At 38.4% G+C, this 8,789-nt stretch overlaps 1 pseudogene across 1 annotated transcript; it reads left to right on the top strand.

Moving 5' to 3' along the window:
• The first annotated feature begins 2,348 nt into the window (after window positions 1-2,348).
• LOC308239969 (heterogeneous nuclear ribonucleoprotein A1-like 2) lies at window positions 2,349-3,345 on the top strand (annotated as a pseudogene). Its single transcript has one exon. The product of its transcript is annotated as a heterogeneous nuclear ribonucleoprotein A1-like 2 (transcript).
• The last annotated feature ends 5,444 nt before the right edge of the window (window positions 3,346-8,789 follow it).

The raw sequence follows: 8,789 nt of genomic DNA, 5'->3' as shown, positions 1-8,789 counted from the left end.
AAATCAACAAATGAGAAGTGCTGGAAAGGATGCGGAGAAAAAGGAACCCTCCTGCACTGCTGGTGAGAATGCAGACTGGTGCAGCCACTGTGGAAAACAGTATGGTGTTTCCTCAAAAAATTAAAAATGGAATTGCCATTTGACCCAGTAATACCACTTCTACGAATGTATACCAAGAAAACAGAAACACCAATCTGGAAGGGTAAATAACCCTTATGTTTATAACAGTGCAATTTACAATAGCTAAGATTTGGAAACAGCCTAAATGCCCATGAGCAGATAAATGGATTAGAACACTGTGGTACATCTACACAATGGAATACTATGGTGTTGTAAAAAAGAAGGAATTCTTACCATTTGCAATAGCATGGATGGATCTGGAGAGCACTATGCTAAATGAAATAAACCAGTCAGTGAAAGATAAATACCACATTATCTCACTAATTTATGGATAATAAAGAACATTACAAACTGTTGAACAAAAATAGACAGAGGCAAAGAAGCATTGAACAGACTGTCAAACTACAGCAGGAAGGTAGGGGAGGGTTATGATGGTAAGAGATCAACCGAAGGACTTTTATTCATGGATATAAGCACAACCAACAGATGCAAGACACTGGGGGTGGGGGGAGGAGGGAAAGTGCTGGGGGTAGGAGAGGTTGGGTGGAGGTCAGTGGGAAAAAAGAGACTTACATACTACTATTTGTAATACCTTAAACAATAAAATTTAAAATAAAACATGGCTTAAGCAAACAACACTTCACTTTTCTATTTTTAAATTTATTTTTATTTTTAATGTTTTATTACTAATTTAATTTATTTCATTTTTAAAAATTTTGTACCTTTTTATTCCTCTCTTTTTTTCCCCTCCCATTTTTCTTCTTCTTTCTTCATTTTAGTTTTTATCTTTCCTTTCTTTTTTCCCCTTTTTATAAATTGGGGGAAAACTACTTTATTGATGTGTTATTATTCTAGTCTTTGTTGGTTTATTCATATATCTAATTTCCTCTTCCTTAATCCTACTCCATTGTGTCTTCTCTTTTCCTTTTCCTCTCTACTCATTTCCCCCCCTCATTTCTCTTGCTCTTTTCTTCTAAGTTTTTAACTTGTTTCACTTCCTAAATTTAAGCATATCTTCTCTCTCCTCTAGTCTCCTTTTCAAAAAAACATATTTATTTATTTATTTATTTTCTTGTAATCTCACCTCTTTTCTCCCTCCTCTGTTGTAAACTGTGGCACTTATCCTATTTATCTTATCCCATAATCTTATTTACTTTATTTAAATTTGCATCTAAAGATTCTGTCCTCCCACTTTATTCTGGGTGTTTTTGTTTGTGCTTTTTGGATTATTTATGTTTTGTTATGTTTTTTTTTCCATATTCTTTTTTTTTTAATTTTCTTGCTATCATTCTTGCTGACTTTTCTCTTTCCTAATTCTCTTTTCTCTGGTGGTCACTTCTATTTGGGTTAGGTGTCTTGTGTACATTCTAGTTCTGCTCCTTCTGTGTCATGTCTTGTTGTATCTTGTGCTGTTCCATCAGTACATCCACAATGGTTGGCACAGCATGGTAGTGATCCACATAATCAGACACCCTAAGAGAAGACTCCATCCACGAACAGAACAATAATATTCAAGGTCAACTAAACCAGGAGAATCCAAATATCTCAAGTAGGGGGCCTCACTAGAATACCCAGCTAAGGAGACCTGAGAGAGACTGGGCCCCACAAAACATATACTACATAAGACCAACTAAAAAAAAATCTGTGTGGCATAGAACTTTTATCTGATATATAGGAACAATTACAGAGGAACAAAAATGGGGAGACAAAGAAACAACCCCCAAGTGAAAGAAAAGGAGGAATCACCAGAAAAGGAACTAAATCAAGTGGAGGCAAGCAATTTGTCAGAGAAAGAATTCAGAGTAATGATTATAAGGATGCTCAAATGTCTGAAAGAAATTCACTAACACGTGTAAGAATGAAGAGGAAATAGAAAATGACATAGCTACAATAAAGAACACCCTGGAATGTTTCAATAGTAGACTAGAATAAGCTGAGGACCAAATCAGCAAGTTAGAAGGCAAGGTAAAAAAAAAAAAAAAAGTATTCAAGCAAAGCAGCAACTGAAAAAAATTTAACAATCATGAGGAAAGTCTCAGGGAGCTTTAGTACACTAAGAAATGAAACAACATTGGCATAATAGGGGTGACAGGTGGATAAGAAGCTGAGCAATGTATAGAAAACCTGTTTGAAGAAATAATGACAGAGATAGGTTCCTTAAATCATTCTTTTCTGCCAGTGAATGCCACGGAGTAAGCATCGTTGGAATTTCCCCTGCCACAGTCATCATGTCTATGTCTGAGTCTCCCAAAGAGCTGGAGCAGCTGTGGAAGCTCTTTATCAGAGGTTTGAGCTTTGAAACAACCAATGAGTGTCTGAGGAGCCATTTTGAGCAATGGGGAATGCTCATGGACTGTGTGGTGATAAAAGATCCAAACACCAAGCACTCCAGAGGCTTTGGGTTTGTCACTTATGCCCCTGTGGAGGAGGTGGATGCAACTACGAATGCAAGGCCACACAAAGTGGACAGAAGAGTAGTGGAACCAAAGAGGGATGACTCAAGAGAAGATTCTCAAAGACCTGGTGTCCACTTAACTGTGAAAAAGATTTTTGGCGGTGGTATTAAAAAAGACACTGAAGAAAATTACTTAAGATATTATTTTAAACAGTATGGGAAAATAGAAGTGATTGAAATCATGACTGACTAAGGCAGTGACAAAAAGAGAGGCTTTGCTTTTGTAACCTTTGATGACCATGACTCTGTAGACAAGATTGTCATTCAGAAATACCGAGTTGTAAGTGGCCACAACTGTGAAATAAGGAAAGCTGTATCTAAGCAAGTGATGGCTGATGCTTCGTCCAACCAAAGTGGTTGAAGTGGTTCTGGAAGCTTTACAGGTTGTCATGGAAGGGATTTTGGTGGGAGTGACAACTTTGGTCATGGAGGAAACTTCAGTGGTTGAGGTGGCTTTGGTGGCAGCCGTGTTAGCAGTGGGAATGGCTATAATAAATTTGGTAATGATGGAAGCAATTTTGGAGGTGGTGGAAGCTACAATGTCTTTGGCAATTTCAACAACCAATATTCAAATTTTGGGCCTATGAAAGGAGGAAACTTTAGAGGCAGAAGCTCTTGCCCTTATGATGGTGGAGGTCAATACTTTGCCAAACCACAAAACCAAGGTGGCTATGGCAGTTCCAGGAGCAGCAGTAGCTATGGCAGTGGCAGAAGGTTTTACTTACTGCCAGGAAACAAAGCTTAGCAGAAGAGGAGAGCCAGAGAAGTGACAGAGAAGCTACAGGTTACAACAGATTTGTGAACTCAGTCAAGCACAGTAGTGGCAGGGCCTAGCTGCTACAAAGAAGACATGTGTTAGACAATACTCATGTGAATGGACAAAAGACAAACAAACAAAAAAACTCAAGGACTGTATTTGTGACTAATTGTATAACAGGTTATTTTAGTTTCTGTTCTGTGCAAAGTGCAAAGCATTCCAACAAAGGGTTTTAATGTAGATTTTTTGCACCCATGCTGTTGATTGCTAAATGAAATAATCTGATCATGAAGATGAATAAATGTGTCTTTAAAACAAAGAAGATATAATGACAGAAAATTTCCCTGACTTGGGGAAGAAAAAAGTAAAACAAGTCCAAGAAGCACATAGAGTCCCAAACAAGATGAACCCAAAAATACCAACACCAAGAGATATCATAATTAACTTGGCAAATGTCAATAACAAAGAATCATAAATGCTTCCAGAGAGAGATAGAAAGTTACCTACAAGGGATCTCCCATTACACTATCAACTGATTTCTCAAATAAAACACATCAAGCCAGAAAGGAATGGAATGAAGTATACAATGTGATGCAAAACAAGGGAAAAAGTCCAAGAATACTCTATACAGCAAGGCTATAATTCAAAATTAAAGGGGAAATCAGAAGCTTCACAGACAAAAAAAAGTCTAAGGGAGTTTAGTATTACCAATCCAGTAATGAAAGAAATCCTAAAGGAACTGTTGTAAAAAGAAGAAGCAGAAAGATAAGAAGCAACACCAAAATAAAGAATAAAAATGGCAACAAATACCTATCAATAACAACCATAAACATAAATGGATTAAATGCTCCAATCAAAAGACATAAGGTAGCTGAATGGATAAGAAAACATGACTCATATATATGCTGTCTACAAGAGATCCACCTTAGAACAAAGGACTGACACAGACTGAAAGTGAAGGGATGGAAAAAACTTTTCAGGCAAACAGAAATGAAAAAAAAGCAGGGGTAGCAATACTTATATATGACAAAATAGACCTCAAAGTGAAGGCCATCCTATCTAATAAAATAGTAATATGTAAATTAACTGTCACTCAGCAACAAAATGGTGGTGCCCATAGCCGCAAGATGGCAGCTCCAAGTGCTCTCAGCCCTGCTGGAGTCCCCCAATCCAGCTGGGAGGCGGACAGGCTCCCAAGCGCCAATCCCCGCCTCCAGCAGAGGCAGCCCGGGGTGTCCGGCTGGGAAGTGCCTGGGGTGTACGGCCAGGGGTCGCGTGGGATGCGCCCACTCAGGTAGCAGATCACGCCTGGCTGCTCTGCTGCCTCTGGAGTGTCTGGGGCTGAGCAGCGAGGCTGGAGTGTTTAGGCCTATGGGCCCAGCCAGGGGTCTTGGGGACCAAGTGGACAGGCGGGATCCGCCCACTCCAGTGGCAGATCCAGCCTCACTGATCCCCAGTCTCTGGCATGTCTGGGCCTGTCAGCCCATCCATGAGGCTGGATGCTGCATCCACAGGACACACAAGTAGGCAGGGAGTTGACTCTGGGTCTTCTGGGGCAGGGGGACTTGATGCTTTGTCCCAGTTAGTGCTGGCCAAGACTCTGACAGCAGGGAGGAGGAAGTCCCACCCGCACGGAATCAGCCAGAATCAGCCATTGGTCAGACAGCTCTCAGTGGCCTGACAGCCATCTGACAGCAGGGAGGAGGAAGTCCCACCCCTAGAGAATTGGCCATTGGTCAGACAGCTCTCTGCCACCTGACAGCCAGGACTTTCATTTACCTGACAGTAGGGAGGTGGAACTATGTCTAAACATCTACTATTGATACAAGGTAGCTCTGCAGCAGAAAGAAGCCAGCATTATCGACAGAAAATGTCTGAAGACCAATGTGCTTCTGATCTTGAAAGAAGGCGGCACCTGCGACAGAATGTATCTGAAGAGCAGCTATTGGAAAAATGTCGCTCTGAAGACTAAAGAAGCCGGCCTCATCGACAGAAAACGTCTAAAGATCAACATGCCTCTGAACTTGAAAGAAGGCGGCAGTGTCGACAGAATATGTCCAAACAACAGTCATCAACAAGTACTAACAATACTGGTAGGAACTACTTTCTCATCGAAAATGGAGTACATGAGGATGCAATTCTCGAACATAGCTGTGGTGGAATGACTGTTAGATGTCAATTTTGCCTATCACTAAATTTCTCTGATGAAAAACCATCTGATGGAAAATTTACTTGATGTTGTAGCAAAGGTAAAGTCTGTCCAAATGATATACATTTTCCAGATTACCCAGCATATTTAAAAAGATTAATGACAAAGATTCTGACAGTAAAAATTTCATGGAAGATATTCGATCCATAAATAGTTCTTTTGCTTTTGCTTCCATGGATGTAAATATTACATCGCACAGACAAGTTTATCACCGTACTGAAACTTTACATCCTTCAGATGGTGTTTCTCGGAAGTTTGCTCAACTCTATATTTTTGATATAGCCGAAGCTACAAGTAAAAGATTAGCAGTGCCAGAAAACCAGGGCTGCTCAGAAAGACTCATGATCAACATCAACAACCACATGCATGAAATAAATGAATTAACAAAATCGTACAAGATGTTACATGAGGTAGAAAAGGAAGCCCAATCTGAAGCAGCAGCAAAAGCTATTGCTCCCACGGAAGTAACTATGGCAATTAAATATGATCGTAACAGTGACACAGGGAGATATAATTCTCCCCATGTAACTGAGATTGCTGTCATATTCAGAAATGAAGATGGAGAACATCCTTTTGAAAGGGACTTGCTCATTCACTGTAAACCAGATCCCAATAATCCAAATGCCACTAAAATGAAACAAATCAGTATCCTCTTTCCTACATTAGATGCAATGACATGGTGAAAAGGCTGGGGAACAGATATTGCATTAAGACTCAGGGACAACAGTGTACTCAACAATAATACTAAACAAAATGTAAGGAAACGAGTCACACAAATGCAGTATTATGGGTGTCATCTCTCTGTGAGGGACATGTTCAACCCTATTTTAAATGCAGGAAAGTTAACTCAACAGTTTATTGTGGATTCATATTCAAAAATGGAGGCCAATTGGATAAATTTCATTAAAACAAACCAATCTAAGTTGAGAGTTGAAAAATATAGTGGTTTGATGGATTATCTCAAATCTAGATCTGAAAATGACAATGTGCTGATTGGTAAAATGATAATACTTCCATCATCTTTTGAGGGTAGTCCCAGAAATATGCAGCAGCGATATCAGGATGCTATGGCAATTGTAACGAAGTATGACAAGCCCGATTTATTCATAACCATAACATGCAACCCCAAATGGGCAGATATTACAAACAATTTACAACGCTGGCAAAAAGTTGAAAACAGACCTGACTTGGTAGCCAGAGTTTTTAATATTAAGCTGAATGCTCTTTTAAATGATATATATATAAGTTCCATTTATTTGGCAAAGTAATAGCTAAAATTCATGTCATTTAATTTCAGAAATGTGGACTGCCTCATGCTCACATATTATTGATATTAGATAGTGAGTCCAAATTATGAACGGAAGATGACATTGATTGTATAGTTAAGGCATAAATTCTGGATGAAGACCAGTATCCTCGACTTTTTCTAATTGTAAAATCAAATATGGTACACGGACCATGTGGAATACAAAATCCAAATAGTCCATGTATGGAAAATGGAAAATGTTCAAAGAGATATCTAAAAGAATTTCAAAATGTGACCATTGGAAATATTGATGGATATCCCAAATACAAACGAAGATCTGGTAGCACCATGTCTATTGGAAATAAAGTTGTCGATAACACTTGGATTGTCCCTTATAACCCATATTTGTGCTTTAAATATAACTGTCATATAAATGTTGAAGTCTGTGCATCAATTAAAAGTGCCAAATATTTATTTAAATACATCTATAAAGGGCACAATTGTGCAAATATTCAAATTTCTGAAAAAATATTATCAACCATGACGAAGTACAGGACTTCATTGACTCCAGGTATGTGAGCACTCCTGAGGCTGTTTGGAGACTTTTTGCAATGTGAATGCATGACCAATCTCATATATTCACAAGATTAGCTATTCACTTGCCAATAAACAAAATTTGTATTTTCATACTGATGATTTTGCTGAAGTTTTAGATAGGGCTAAAAGGCATAACTCAACGTTGATGGCTTGGTTCTTATTGAATAGAGAAGATTCTGACACACATAATTATTATTATTATTATTATTGGGAGATTCCACAGCATTATGTGTTTAATAATTCTTTGTGGACAAAATGCCAAAAGGGTGGGAATAAAGTATTAGGTAGACTTCACTGTCAGCTTTAGAGAACCAGAACGATATTACCTTAGACTTTTGCTTCTGCATGTAAAAGGTGCAATAAGTTTTGAGGATCTACGAACTGTAGGAGGTGTAACTTATGATACATTTCATGAAGCTGCTAAACACCGAGGATTATTACTTGATGACACTATCTGGAAAGATACGATTGATGATGCAATCATCCTTAATATGCCCAAACAACTACAACAACTTTTTGCATACATATGTGTTTTTGGACGTCCTTCTGCTGCAGACAAATTATGGGATGAGAATAAATCTCATTTTATTGAAGATTTCTGTTGGAAATTGCACCGAAGAGAAGCTGCCTGTGTGAACTGTGAAATGCATGCCCTTAACGAAATTCAGGAGGTATTCACATTGCATGGAATGAAATGTTCACATTTCAAACTTCTGGACTATCCTTTATTAATGAATGCAAATACAAGTGATGAATCATATGAGCGACAACAGGCAGAGGTTTTGATAAACTCTCTGAATGATGAACAGTTGGCAGCCTTTCAGACTATAACTTCAGCCATCGAAGATCAAACTGCACACCCCAAATGCTTTTTCTTGGATGGTCCAGGTGGTAGTGGAAAAACATATCTGTATAAAGTTTTAATACATTATATTAGAGTTCGTGGTGGTACTGTTTAACCCACAGCATCTATAGGAATTGCTGCAAATTTACTTCTTGGTGGAAGAACCTTTCATTTCCAATATAAATTACCAATTCCATTAAATGAAACTTCAATTTCTAGACTTGATATAAAGAGTGAAGTTGCTAAAACCATTAAAAAGGCCCAACTTCTTATTATTGATGAATGCACCATGGCACCCAGTCATGCTATAAACACCATAGACAGATTACTAAGAGAAATTATGAATTTGAATGTTGCATTTGGTGGGAAAGTTCTCCTTCTCGGAGGGGATTTTCGACAATGTCTCAGTATTGTGCCACATACTATGCGATCAGCCATAGTACAAATGAGTTTAAAGTACTGTGATGTTTGGGGATGTTTCAGAAAGTTGTCTCTTAAAACAAATATGAGATCAGAGGATTCTGCTTATAGTGAATGGTTAATAAAACTTGGAGATGGCAA

This window comes from Plecotus auritus (assembly GCF_963455305.1).
Source record: "Plecotus auritus genome assembly, chromosome: X".
Taxonomy (NCBI): domain Eukaryota; kingdom Metazoa; phylum Chordata; class Mammalia; order Chiroptera; family Vespertilionidae; genus Plecotus; species Plecotus auritus.
Note: the sequence above shows the minus strand (reverse complement) of the source record. Positions and strands in the feature narration are given on the sequence as shown.